Below are 13869 nucleotides of genomic sequence, written 5' to 3' on the forward strand. Positions count from 1 at the left end.
TTTGCTTTGTTTTGTTTTTAACATTCTAGAAAATGTGTATTGCTATTTTACTGTGGGTTTAATATGAATTTCTCTAAAGAAAAATTATATTGGATATCTTGAAGTGTCTGTTTGAAACTTGTCAAATTTTCTTTGGGTTGTTTGTTTTATTATTATCGAGCTGTGAGAGTTATTTATATATTCTGGATACAAGTCCTTTATCAGACATGTGTTCTGAAAATATTTCTGTGTGCCTGTGGCTTGCCTGTTTATTTCCTTAACAGTGTCATTTGAATAGTAGAGGCTTGGAATGATAAAGTCAAATTTATTAAATTTACTTTTGTTGTCTGTGTTTTTTGTGTCCTTTCTAGGAAATCTTTCCCTAACCCAGATCACATTAAATTTCCCCACAAGTTTTATAGGTTTTGGTTTAACATTTAGAACTATGATCCATTTGGAGTCAGTTTTTAAATATGGTACAGCTTATAAGTTAAAGCTCATTTTTAGCTTGTGGTGGTCCTATTGTTCCAGCATTATTTGCTGAAAATACTATCCTTTCATCACTACTTATTTAGTCACCTTTGTAGAAAATCAGTCGATCATATGTATTTTGGATCTCTTTCTAGACTCTGTTTTGTTTCATTGATCTATCATTTTTTCTTGACATTGTAACTTTACACTAAGTCTTGGAAGCAAGCAATGTAAGTCTTCCAATGTTGTTATTTTTCAAAATTGTATTGGCTATTTTAGGCAGTATAGCCCAATATAAAACAAGGCCTTTAAAAATTTAAAATCATTTTGTAAGGATTATTTCAATCACCATTTTTCTATATAAATCTAAGTAAATGACTGAAAATCATCATGAGATCTATTTAGAAAAAGGGTAATTATCCCCATCACTTCTCCATTTAACAGTCCAATTTGGCCTGTTCTTAAACCTGGAAAGGTTGAATGGAACCTCATAATGGCTTATCTCAGCTATAATTCTTGGTCCCACCCATTAAGGCCCATGTATTAATTTCATATTATTGCTGTAACAAATTACCATAAATTAAAGGGCTTTAAATACCCAACTCTATTATATTACAACTCTGTAGATCAGAAATCTGACTCGGGTTGTTATGTTAATATCAAGGTGTTGACAGAACTGTGTTTCTTTTTAGAATCTGTAGGGGAGAATTTGTTTTCTGGCCCTTTCCAGCCTCTAGAAGCTGTCCTCATTACTAGGCTTGTAACCCCTTTACATCTTAAAAGCTAGCAATGGCCAGTTGAGTCTTTCTCATGTCACATTGCTGTGATGCTGACTTTTCTTCTGCTTCCCTCTTCTACATTTAAGGGCCTTGTATATTTATTTCGCTTCACTGGATGATCCAGAATAATTGTCCTATTTTAAGATCACTGGAATACAAAATTTACATTCCATATGAAACGTTAGTTCTTTTTAGCCATCTAACATTTTCTCTCTATATATATTTATATAGAATGTATTTATATATTATTAATTACATAAATATATTTTATGTAATATACTTATATGTTACATATATAGTAATATAATATGTATATTCATAGGTTCTGGGGGTTAGGACATGACATCTTTCTGAGACCATTATTTTGCCTACCACAGTCATGATGTATTTTCCTTAGTATATATTGCTAGATTCTGCTTGTTAAGATTTCCTTAAGGCTTTCCACATTTTTGCTCCTGAGGGATATTTTTCTGTACTTGACTTGTGATGCCCTTGTCCAGTTTTGATATCAGAGTAATGGTGGTGTATTAATGCAATGTTCTGGACAATGTTTCTTAGGCTTATCTTTTCTGGAAGAGTTTGTTTGTAATTGATGTGATTTTTTCATTAAATGCTTGGAAGAATTTGCCACTGAAGACACACATGACTGAAGTTTTTTTGTTGTTTCTGTTTGTTTGTTTGTTTGTTTGGATGTTTCTAACTATGAATTTAATTTCTATAGTAGATATAGGACAATTTAAGTTGTTGATTTTTTTCTTGAGTGAGCAACAGTAGTGCCTTTCAAGGAATTTGTCTATTTCATTTAAATGATCACATTTTTTGGCATAAATTGTTCAAAATAGTCCTTTGTTACGTTTTTTAATTTCTGTAAGATCTGTAGTAATGCCCTCTCTTCCTTTCTAACACTGGTAATTTGTGTCTTCTTTTCTTTCTTCTTGATCCATCTGGCTTGAGGTTCATAAGTTTTATTGTTCTTGTCTGAGAACCAGGCTTTGGTTTCATTAATTTTTATTGTTTTTCTGTTTTTTCTGCCATTGATTTGTAGTCTTTGTATTTTCGTACCTTCTTCCCGCTTTAGAATCTAATTTTACTCTTTTTTCTAGTTTCTTAAACTAGAAGTTTGGATAATTGATTTAAAAGCTTTCTTCTTTTCTGACATAAGCTTTTTCTGCTAAAAAATCTTTCTCTAAGCATGTTTTATGTGTGTCCCACATATTTTGATATGTGTTTTAATTTTCATTAAATTCAATGTATTTTATGATTTCATTTATAACTACTTCTTTGACCCATTTTTTTTTAGAATAGTGTTGTTTACTTTCCACCTAATTATGTATTTCTGGAATATCAATTTCAAGTTTAATTCTGTTGTAGTCAGAAAATGCTTTCTATGACTTCAATTATTTTAAATTTATCGTGTCTCCTATGGCCCAGAAAATAGGCCATTTTTGTTGAAAGCACCATGTGCACCTGAAACCAATACATATTGTACTGTTGGCTGGAGTGTTCTATAAATGTCAGTTATGTCAATTTTGTTGATACTGTTGTATGGATCTTCTATATTCTTATTTATTTTTGTCTACTTGTTCTATTATTAAATGAAAGAAAAATGTTAAAGTATCCAACTGTAATAGTGTATTCATCTTTGTTCCCTTTTAGTTCTAACAGTTTTTACTTAATGTATTTTAAAATTCTATGGATAGGTACACACACATTTAAAATTATGATGTTTTCTTAACAAATTGAATAATGATATATAATTCAATTTGTTAAGAAAACATCATAATCATCTTTGGTGGTAATATTACTTATTCTGAAGTGTTCCTGGTGTGATATTAATTAATATAACCATTCGCTCTTTCTTTTGGTTAAGATTTACATGATATATCTTATTTTTATTTTACTTTTCATCTATTGATGTTTCTTCTAAACAGTATATAGTTGAGTCTTGCTTTTACAGCCAATCTGACAAGATTGAACTGTTCTGTGGGTCTTCAGATCATTTACAATTAGTGGAAATATTGATATTGTTACATTTACATCTATACCTTGATAGTTACTTTTTGTTCATCTGATCTTTTCTTTGTTCATTTATTTTCTTGTTTCCTTTGGAATAAATTGGATAATCTTTATGATTCCAATTTATCTCCTCTATTGACTTGTTTATGCCTTTTTTCAAAATTTTGTCTATTGGCTTTACTATAGTTTACAATATACATCTTTATTTAATCTAAGCCCAACTTTAAATTATATTATGCAAATTTACATATATTATAAGAACCTTACACCAATGTTTACAATTTCTGCTTGACATCTATTGTGCCATTGTTGCCATACATTTCGCTTATACGTGTTACAAACCCCACCATATAGTGTTACTATTTTTTATCTTGAAACTGTCTGTTATTTTTATAGAGATTAAAATATTCAAAGGATGCCTTTTATGTTTAGTTTTATTTTTGCCATTCCTGGCACTTTTCATTACTTTCTATAGATCCAAGTTTCCATCTGGTGTCATATATTTTCTGCCTTAATTACTTCCTTTAACATTTCTTATGGCATTTGCTTGCTAGAAGTAAATAATCTCAGCTTTTGTTCATCTGAGAAAGTCTTCATTTTCCCTTCATTTTTGAAAAATATTTTCAATAAGTAGATTTCTGGGTTGACATATTTTTCTTGCAATTGTAAAGATGCCACTTAATTGTCTTCTGGATTGCATAGTTTCTGATTCGAAATCTACTGTGACTCTGATTTTGTTCTTCTGTATTTACTGTGTCTTTTTACCATTAATATTTTTGTTTTATAGTTGGTTTTCTATCTTTATGTTGGTGTGTGTGAGTGTGTGTGTGTTTATTCACAATTTGTTCCTCTCAGCTTCTTGAATGTGTAGTGTATAGTCTTTCATTATTTTTGGAAAATTCCGTCTTTATGTTTTCAAATAATTCTGCCCATTTTTTTCTGCCTTCCATTTCTGAGACTTGAATTACTTGTATTTTTGTCAACTATATATTGTCTTACAGTTTTTTGATACTTATTCTTTTTACTTTTCTTCCTTTTGCATTGTAGTTTGGATAATTTATAATGACCCATCCTCAAGTTGACTATTCTTTCTTTGACTGTATTATGACTACTGGGAGAGGGACAGGAAATCTCTCCATCAAATTTATTTATTAATAACTTATTTTGACTTTTTTATTTATTAACAGCTCCATCAAAGCCATTACTCATCTGTATAATTTTATTACAGCATTACTTTCTTATTGCGTGGTTTTAAAATTTTCTAGCATTTCCATTTCACTTTTTCATAGTGTTTTGATTGCTATGCTAAAATTTCCCATCTGTTCATACATGGATTTCCATATTTTCTGCTAGATCTGTTATCATATTAATTGTAGGTATTTTAAAGTCTCTTATGTAATCATTCCAATATTTGCACCATCTCTAAATCAGGTTTGATTGATTGCTTTATTTCCTGACAATTGATATTTTTTATTGCCTTTGTTTTTGTACCTTATTTTTTATTTAATGTCATGCAATGTATATAGAGGAATAGTAGAGACTAAGGTAAATAGTAGCTATACCTGGAAATGGCCTTCAGTCTTCTTCTATAAGGCTTTTTAATTATGAAATTGAGCCAACCCACTCAGGAGTTGAGCAAGCCTTGGGATTTGTGCTATCATTACCATCAGTACACCACAGGTTTTAAATTCTCTTAGTGGACTGCTGCTGCTATCATATGCTTGGAATTAAAATTGTATCTAGAGAGTTTTTCTCAGTGTTTCTAGTTCCCCTTTAGCTTTCAGCTGCTCTTGCATGCCTGGGCCACAGAGGGGACTCTCTCTCCATGTTCTTGCCCTTCCTCCAATAGTAAAATGCTTTTGCTTGTTATTTGGTGCTCACTGCTCATAGGGAAATGGCATGTTCTCTGTTATGGTCCGGTCTCAATCTCTGGCAGGCCCTGCACACATGAGCTTCAGAAATGGGGCTTAGTAGTGTTCCTCACAGTGATAATGAAACTCTGCTTTGTATCTGTGGTTGTTCTTGAATAGGAATTTCCTGTCCCTCTCGCAGTAGTAGCAAACCTATGTTTGGTATGTTTGTAGGATCCTGTGCCTAAGAAAGTTCTCTGCCCCTTCTCTGGGGGAGAGGGTTTTGCTTATATTCTTTCCCCAGGATGCATTTTTCTTGAGTCCTGGGTGCAAGAGAGTTTATACTCTCCCTCAGAAGGTTTATAACCTTTCCTCAGAGGCAGACACGTTTTGGTTATACTACTCCCCAGAAGTAATAAGATTTTTGACTGTCATGGGAGTGAGGGGAGTCCCTGTACTATCCCTAGCATCTTAAGGCTTTTGCTTCATAAGAGAGAAGAGTCTGAGAAAGCTGACAGGGAAGCCCTTCCCCCAAACTTGAACACCCAGTGTAAGCATATGGAAAATTGCATGTGTGTGAATGCAAACTCCCCTTGTGTCAGGAACAACCAGCAATTGTATATTGACATACTATTTCAAACTCTTCCCTAACCTGTATCTCATGTTGAAATTAAGGCAGTCTTTTCATTGTTCCCATACACAGTTCAAACCTGTTCTGTATTTCTTTATGCTGCCCCTCTTGCATGGAAAGCCCTCTTCCTTTTTATATAAATTCCCAAGTCATTCCTAGTCAAGCTCAACTCTTATTTCTTCCTTGGTAATTCCAGCCAACTTTAATTTCTTCCTTGTTGGTATCTCTTATAACTTATTTTTAACCTATTATTGCCTCCAATTTACAAAAGGACATTTAAATGTGTACAATTTAGTGCTTTATTCCACTGTATTATATTATTCTCTTATTGTGTCGCAAGACCTAGCCAGATATACAGTAGGTTCCTACTGTCCTAGCAATAAACTTTAGTTAGAAAAAAAATGTATTAACCTCCTCTTGTGTAACATTGACTGCAATAACAAAATAAACACGACTATTCCAGCTTCTTTTGATTAGTGTTTGTATGGCATTAGCCCATTAGCAGATTAGTTTGACAAATTAGCTCTGAAAGGCAGTGTAATGCTGCAGAAAGAGCATGCACATTTAAAGTCCAATGGCTCTGAATTGCAATCTTGGCTCCACCGTTTATTGGCTGTGGGATTTATGGCAAATTACGAACTTCTCCTGAAGATTAAATGAGATAATATTGTCTACTGGGCATAGAGAAGATGGTCTAGGATGAAGAGACATAAAATGGGTTGTTTTCTGGGGACAAGAGAGGGCAAAATTCTGGAATGTAGTTTGAAAAGGGTAAAGCCAAAATAGGACTTCGTGTGTGTGTGTGTCTGTGTGTGTGTGTGTTTGTGGTGGGGTGTGGGGGGCAGTGACAGCACAGGGTAGGACAGCAAAGAATGTAATAGTATAGTTTTAAAAGTATTGGAAGCAGAATCATAAATATCTAGGTTCAAAACATACCTCTGACACCAATTAGCTTTGTGGACCTTAGGCATGTCACTACATCTTATGGAACTCCATTTTCTATACCATTAAAATGAGGGTGCTCATTAAATCTGCTTGGATAATTTTAGAGAGCTGTCTCAAGAACCAAAAGAAGTAATTCTGACAGCAAGTTATAAACCATAAAGAGCTTTGCAAAAAGGTATGGCATTTGTAATGATAGTGACCCAAAGAGGGAAGCAAACAAGTTCCCTGCACTACCAGCCCTGTTCTTGTCAAAAACAATGTAAGTCAAGTTGCTGCCAGATCAATTCCCATTCAGACCAGGACTTGGGACAGTGATCACACACATGATTTAGGACCTCAGTTTTCTGATCTTGCCTTAATCACTATCTCAGGGAAGTTAGCCTCAGGGAAGTTAGATGTGAAGTTGACTGTTATGGTCTGAATGTTTTGGTCACTCCAAAATTCATATATTAAACCTAATCCCCAATGTGACAGTATTAAGAGGTGCTGCCTTTTGGGGTGATTAGGTCATGAGGACTCCACCCTCATAAACGGGATTAGTGCCCTTATAAAAAAGGCTTGAGGGAGCTTGTTCATCCTTTGCCCTTCTACCATGTTAGTATGCAGCAAAAGGGTGCCATCTTTGAAGCAGAGAACATGGCCTCACCAAACACTGACCATGCTGACATCTTGATCCTGGGCTTCTCAGCCTCTAGAACTGTAAGCAATAAATTATGTTGTTTGTAAATTACCCAATCCAAAGTGTTTTGTTATAGCAGCCAGAACAGACTAAGACATTGCTTCAACAGGAGCAGGACTTGAGTAAGGATTTGGAAAATGCCAATTCAAAAGCGAAACCTGGTTCAGAAAAATTTTGAGTCTTGATAAAATATCCTGGGACAATGGGGTGTGGCACAGGGATAATAGTTTGCCATTTAATAATACAGTGAAGGAGAAAAATATGGTTTGTGGGGGTATTTTCCTATTTCCAGCTCTGAGTTTTACTTTATTCCAGAGAATGGTGACTTTCAAGTAAACACTCTAGTATTCCTCAAACTCCAGCTGCCAAGGATAGGCAATATATTGTATTGGGAATTTGTACAGCAACTTTTGTTTTTAAATGATCAAGTTAGGGAAAACTTTATATGCTGGGGCCAGTAAAGAAAGGTCTGGGAGCAGTGGCACACTACCACTTTGGGAGAATTCCGTTTGTCTAATTAGCCCAGGAACTCAGACTACTCTAAGTCTGAAAGTATATTTGTGTTGTGTGTATGTGTGATCATTTGTATGTTTTTATCTGTATATTCATGGATTTATATCTGTATGATAGTATGCTTCTGCCTGGTTCTTTTTGTTACCTTTTGTATGTGACTGAATCTGTATGTGTGTCCTGTTAACATTTGAGTTTGTGTCTGTATGCACATACTTATCAGGGTTCTGGGATTATTTTAAGACTTTGGTAATCTATGGACTCTTTCTTATAGGATAAGCCTGTGAACAAAAGGAGGTGCTTGTTCACTGAGAAAATTACAGGCTAGACTGGAATTTGCTCTCATATTTAAAGGCCACCCCTTCAATCAATGCCTTCTTTCTATTCCCACACCAACAACACATGCTACCTTCTGATTGCCCCCAACTCCTACTCAGATCATTTTCCCACAGAGATAGGGTTCTGTTGAGGGATGATTGGGACCATTCCACACCTTTCTTTTGAGTGAGTGGAAGATGAGGTGTTACCAGAGCAGGAGGCTTTTTTCCCCATCCCAGCTTCCCTTCAGTTATTGAAGAATTGCAGTTCTGGCCTCAATTATTTTATGTTTACTTGCCTGGAGGTCTGCTTTCCATCCTTTTAGGCAAATTTCAGAATGGGGCACAGAGACTGAAATTTTGGAGAAAGGCTTGCCTCCTTCAGAGAAAATCTGTTGTTGTAGACTAGAAAGTATTCATTTGGTGCAAAAGTAATCGCGTTTTTTTGCCATTGAAAGCAATGAGATCTAGTAATGAGAAATTGAATTAGTCGGCAATGCTTGTAGACTGCCTTGGAAACTCAGTCCTACTCCTGTGTTCCAATGAGAGGGCAGAGGTACTTCCCTAGGTAGGCCTCTGATTCGTTTATTCAGCAAATATTTGTGAAATACCTATTCTGCATAGCTCCAGCTCCAGGAGCAGAATTATCCTTTTGACAGGATCCTTTGGGAGACAATGGCTAGGGGCAGCTTGTGGTAGGAATTGCAAACCAGGCCATGGGGGAGAGCAGTGGACTTCAAGACCCCACAGGAAAGGTGGAACTCTGTGCAGTTCCTTAATCCCCAAAGATAAGACTGTTCAGAGGTCATGGTTCCGCTTTTCTTTCTGCTGTTGATTCCAAGTTGGCTACCCCATAATTGGTGAAACCTCTGGGTTCTGCCTTCCCTTTCGTCCCTCCCTTTTTCCTATGCTTCAAAGCCATTTTATGAAACTCCTCAGGAGCAACAGTACTTGAACCACAAGGTGCTTTTATGAACTGCAGCCACCCCGAGTCTGAATCCTGCCCGTCACTTCTGTTAATGCAGGATTGAAAGTGGCTTTTTCTGAGCCAGCTCCTGAAGAGTCAGAAACACCCACACTTGGGAGATAGGACACCTTGATTCTGGTTGAATCCTTGCTGCAGAGCCAGAAAAATGTAAGTATTTCCCTTTTCTAGTCATTGAAGAATTACATGTGAACAATCTTTAAGGCCTCTTCTGCTCTGGCATTCTATGATTACTTCTAAAAATGATCACTTCAAGCTGCTTCAATCTGCATTACCAAGTGCTAGGGACAATGTGGAATAGATGTACTCTCTGAGAATTAAGTTCTTGCCATTTACTTATAGATTTGAAAAGGAAAGGAGCTGACGTTTATTAAGTGTATTATGAGCCAGGCACTCTCTTATATTGTCCATTATTATTTCAATAATAATTCATAACCTGAAGAAATTTGGGAAGGATAAAGTGAGTGCTTATGTGAAGCAGAGTACAATGCCTGGCAGGAAGTCTGCACTCAGTAAATGTGATTCTCTGGCTCCTCCTTCAGCTCCTCTTCCCCAGCTCCCACCCTTTAAAGAGATGAAGAAACAGAAGCTCAGAGGGATTATGTAACTGCCCAAAGTCACCCAGATTTTCAGCTGCAGGGGCCATGTGTATCCTGTTATATTACACTGCCTCTGCAATGTGAAGTCTATAGTCATTGCCCCTATAGTTATTGTCCCTTGCTTCGAAACCTCCTACTTTCTGGCCCAGTTCCTCTTTGTGATACAGGCCTGTGTTTGGGAAGTGGTCACCCAGAGATTTCAGGTGCACCACACATTTCCCTCTGCAGTATTATAACTGGTCCCACAGAGCGTGAACCCTCCATATAGACATTGTTAACTTCAGACTCTCATTCTTGGCCAACCATCCCTTAGGGCAGTCCTCTGCTCACCGAGGCAAGGGTTCTGTGGAAACTCTGCCCTCCAGCTCTGTTCCCCTGACACAGATATGGGAAGATGACCATATTGGGGAAGAGCCAAGGGGCCATTTTCAAATAATAGAAAAGGTAAGTTTGCTTGCTCAGGATTGAATTCAGAAAATCATATCCTTGGCTGGCAGAATATTGAGCACCGGAGCAAGAGTGGAGGGTGTGGGAGTAGCTACGAGCAGAGATGAGGATGAACACTGACCCCAGCGAAGGAAGGAGGTAGGCTGGGGATTGCCTACGGAGAGGTATTGTCATTGGCCCACATATTAGTAGAGTTGAACAGGGGAAGTTGCTGAGCTGAATGACAGAGGACTGATCTTAAAGGCAACTTCATGCCTTGAAGATAATCTTCTTATGAAATCATTAAGTCCATTTGTTCTACATTAGGCTTTCCTGTGTTGCCCTTTATTTAGCAGAAGGTGCCACGGAGTTCTATTTCTAGTAGTAAAGGCGATTTTGCATGGATCATGTCCCACTCTGGTCTAGTACCCAGTGTGCATAGAATAATCCTGGGTTTAGGATGGCATCGATGTATCTTTTGTATAAGATTAGGCAGGTGGTTCAGAAATGCTATTTCATGGTAGCTAGACTTGATGGTTTTTTGTGGTCCCTTCCATCTGCAGGGTTACTAGCATTTTTGAGCTCTCTTTCTTTCTCCCCCTACCCTCAGCTGCACTCTCACTACCTCCTCCTTACACAGGACACTTTTCCTCCTAGACTACAGAGGGCAGTCCACCTAACAGAACCCTAGTGCTGGGGACCAACAATCTGGGCTCCCTAGTGGTGTACAAGATGATCCAAAATCTACTGCTTCGCATACAGGAAAACATAATTTGCCTTCTAGAAGTAGCACAATATTCTGGAAAGAGTGCAGGCTTTGAAGACAGACAAACTTAATTTTCAATCCAGATACTGCCATTTCCTAGCTCTATGACGGCGAGCACAACAGTTGAACCTCCTTGAGCTCCATATCCTCATCTACAAAATTGGGATAATCCTGGTTCTCATCTGCTAGTGGTGTTGTGAAGATTTACTGAGACAATTTATGGAAAGAATTTAGCTCAGTGCTTCACACAGAGTATGTGCTGAAGGCATGGTTCTTGAATGAACGAATGAGTGCATATTGGTTCATTCTTTCCCTTCCTCCCTATGATGAAGTGCTGTTAAAAGGCTTCTGCTCTCCTTTAATTAAGTGGTAAGAGCATGGATGTAGAATTCAGTCAATTCAGGGACTGCTGTGTGATCTTAGTAGTTAAAAAATTATCTGAGGCTCAGTCTCTTTATGCATGAAATCTGGATAACAAGGCCAAGTGTGCAGAGCTGTTGTGACGATTAAAGGAAACAATGTATGTGATAGCACAGGACCTGGAATGTGGTGCGTGACTGATAATGCCAGGTCCTTTACTCTGCCTACCCCTAGGCACTTTCATGTATGTGGGCTCATTTAGTTCTCAGAACAACCATATGAAATATGTATTATCATCATAATGAGATAATGTATGTGGAAGGCACCTAGTACAATATGATGCAGGTGGTCAGTAAGTGTTTGTTTCCTTCCCTTTCTTTTTCTTCATTAAGACAATTATTATCCTGCCAACAATCGTGCTTTTGCATGAACTATGTGAATATTTTAAAGAATGAGGTGCTAATCTTATATCATTATCAATTTAGAAGGCAGTCTGGACCCCTGGCTTATAATAAAAATTATGTTGATTTTAATAAGATGACAAAAGATCACAGAGTTTATAGATATAAAGTGCTTGCCTAATTCCTGCCTTGTTATAGTGAGTTATGAATAGATTAATTTGATATTTCAGAATGTAACAGTCATTAAGAAAGCATTTTCATATAAGTTATAGTTTTACATATTAATGCCATGCTTTCTTTAGCATCTAAAAGTACTGTTCTTTACTTACCATGAGAAGGAGAAAGTTTTGGATCTGTATTTGTAGAACTGGGGATTAGTTGCGGTTGAATTCTTTTGACTTGAAACTGATCTCTTACCTGGTTTCACACCTTACCCTCTATTATCTTCTATGTCGTGTATTAGAATACGATTTAGAGAGGGCCAAAGAGTGGGTAATATTTGCAAGGCAGAGAGCTTTATGGTGAAATGAAATCTCATTTGATCTATGAGAAAGTTACTTCACATCCTTTTTCCTTAGTTTCATCATTGGCAAAATAAATATAATATTAACATTTATCTGACAGGGTTGCTTTGAGGATTAAATAGGATAAGTTATGAATAAATAAGTTAATCCATCTAAAGGCTTTAACATAGAGTTCACTATGTAGTGGACTCAATAAATGTTAACAGCTGGCACTGCTATGGCCACCACCACCACTTCCATCACTACAATGATAATGATGTGACCATTATCTTCAAGCACTACAGAATGGTTAAGGAATTGGGTATTCCGTCTCATGAGGTACTTCAGTTCTCTGAAGGGTAGGCTGAGAACTTTCTTAATTTCAACTCTCTTTTTAAAATCCTTCAAAGGGCTCTGTGTCCATATTGCTTGAGTTACCATAGAAAGTCTGGGATCAACATTGATTCTTGATACACTAAAGTTCTTTCAGGGCCATAGGTGGATCATTCATATACTTTGTTACCATTGTCCAAAGCTTCAGCTGTAGAAGGTGTAGGAAACTGGGCTGAATGTTATTTGAATGCAGAGAAGCCCTTGAAAATTTTTGTAATTTGAATTGTGATCGTTTCTATTTTAATTTTTCTTTATTCCCACAAAGCAAACTTTCTCAGTTTTGTTGAGTCTCGGCTGATCAGAATTTTATAAGAAACGTTTTCCTGTCTCTAAATAAACGAGACTGTTATATAGAGAGATTTATCTAGGTGTCATGCATATTCAAGGAAGTAGGGAGAAGGCAATACAACTAGGTTTAGTGAATTCTCTTTCTTTTGAATACTGACCAGTTGTTTGGCTGTTCTGAAGACTAAATTAATACAGGTAAATTTCCTAAGTGGTATATCGATGGCTCAGGTGGGAATAGTGAGCCTGGATGTGTTGTCCGGAAATTTCCAATAAGTTACAGACCAATGTGTGAGCATGACTTTACTGACAATAAAAATGGGAGGTAACGAGAGCCATGAACACTTTTGTCCCATGAATTCTCAAAAATGAAATGATGAGTGGTTCAAATAATCTGTGTGAGTGCAGAGGGCTAGACACTAGTGGTCTCCTATGGTTTTTTCTACCTCCAGGGCCTTAAGATTCTAGAATGCCTTACTCCAGCACCAATCTTTCTTTAGATGGTTTTCTTAGAACCACCCCTCTTCCTTCTTCCTTCCATGCCTTATATTCTTTATATTCTTCCTTCCCAAAATATTGTACTGAATGCACACTAAATGCCTAAGCACTGTTCTAGGCATTGGAGTACAGAATAACAAAGAGAAATGCTCCTCAACTCTCATGGGTTCGGCAATTTCTAATATTCTGGGATGTCCCTGACCTGATGGTGGGAAAAAGATGGCTCCTCAGTCATGGTTGAACTTTATTTTGTATATACACAGTTCCTTATAAGTGAGTTTTTTTCCCCTTTTCTTTGACTTGCAGGTTTTGAAATCTTGGACAAAGGGAACATTTTTTAGAATGCAAATGACCAGGTTGAGGTGGCATAGAAGTGAGGCTGAGGTGCCTCTGACACAGCCTCATAGCTTAAGCAGCTCAAGGTCTCTCCTGCTTGCTATGCTCACCTGGATTATAGAGAGGGGGTGGGATGTGTA

The sequence above is a fragment of the Pongo abelii genome, chromosome X (genome assembly GCF_028885655.2).
Source record: "Pongo abelii isolate AG06213 chromosome X, NHGRI_mPonAbe1-v2.0_pri, whole genome shotgun sequence".
NCBI classification, from domain to species: domain Eukaryota; kingdom Metazoa; phylum Chordata; class Mammalia; order Primates; family Hominidae; genus Pongo; species Pongo abelii.